Source organism: Penaeus monodon, chromosome 19, assembly GCF_015228065.2.
Source record: "Penaeus monodon isolate SGIC_2016 chromosome 19, NSTDA_Pmon_1, whole genome shotgun sequence".
Taxonomy (NCBI): domain Eukaryota; kingdom Metazoa; phylum Arthropoda; class Malacostraca; order Decapoda; family Penaeidae; genus Penaeus; species Penaeus monodon.
In genome coordinates this window covers 26,780,393-26,781,510 of record NC_051404.1, presented here as the reverse complement: position 1 = coordinate 26,781,510, position 1,118 = coordinate 26,780,393, and the positions used below count along the sequence as shown (strand labels likewise).

The 1,118-nt window shown below is 44.5% G+C and overlaps 1 protein-coding gene across 1 annotated transcript in view; it reads right to left on the bottom strand.

Annotated features, from left to right (window-relative positions):
* LOC119585144 (cyclic AMP-responsive element-binding protein 1-like) overlaps nt 1–1,118 on the bottom strand; it is a gene marked incomplete at its 5' end in the record, with an annotated part of 32,879 nt that overhangs the window by 18,600 nt on the left and 13,161 nt on the right.

Sequence of the window (1,118 nt, the reverse complement as noted above, 5' to 3'; positions counted from 1 at the left end):
CAAGCAGCTAGTTGACTAACAAGTGTGCATCGAGCATATAAAGTAATCACAAGCTTTAACACTGTTGTAATGTGATCAACAGTTTCACACATTTTTTTTTACAGTGCATTTCGAATTTAATGTAATGTAATGAAATTTTGTATCTTATGAATACCGATAACGGTAAGGATACCAATGGTCGGATAAGGATGCTGATAATAAAAATGCTGAAATATGATATTATTGTAGCTAATAGTAGTGATAGCGACAAAAACAGTATTAAGCATGAAACGAACGCTCTACCCAGACACATATCAAGGGAAAATCTTATGGATGTTGAGTAGAAGAGGAAAATTCAGAACGGACGCAAGGGTGGGAAGGTAGGGGAGAGAGAGGGGGAGGGGAAGAGGATGAGGGTCAACTCCGCGAAGGTCGGCGCGCGCTGACGTCATTAAGGCGGCTGACTGACGTCATCCCCACTTGTTGCTACGAGACCTGACGTCAGCGCGAGCGACGGAAGGGCGAAAAGGGAGGGGGGGGGGGCACTTCTGAGCATGGAACACAGATCATGCAAGGATGCGTTCAAATTCTGCTCGCAGTGTTTCCAGGTATTGGAGCGGAAGGATCACTCAATATGACGGAAGAGAAAGAGCACACCTGTTACCATGTTGTACGTTACGTGGAGACCTGCTTTTCTCTCTCTCCCAGTATGTGCATGTGGACCTTAGTGTATAAACTTTAGTAAATATAGCCATATTACCCCAGTAGTTGTCATTCCTTTTAGGAACTGGCGTGAGCAGCAGCGCGTCCAAGGAAGCGAGACCACGTGTGCTTCCTTGTCGTTCGGGCAACATCCTACGACACGAACCACGCCCAAGCAAAGCAAGCGCACTCTCACGCATATTCAAGGAATTCCCAGGAAGGATAAATTTACAAAGAACAGCCTTTCCGAGGAAAAGGCGCTCCAGATGGGTCCAGTCTTAGTTTTCATCGGTAATAAACTTATTATTATTGTATGTGTACAATTCAAAAGACTGTATTATCCATGGGAATGCAAGCGGAAAAAAACTAGTTACTTGATAGAACTTGTACGGAAACGCTTTAAGACTGCATCGAAGTAATCATGCGTTCAATCCCAC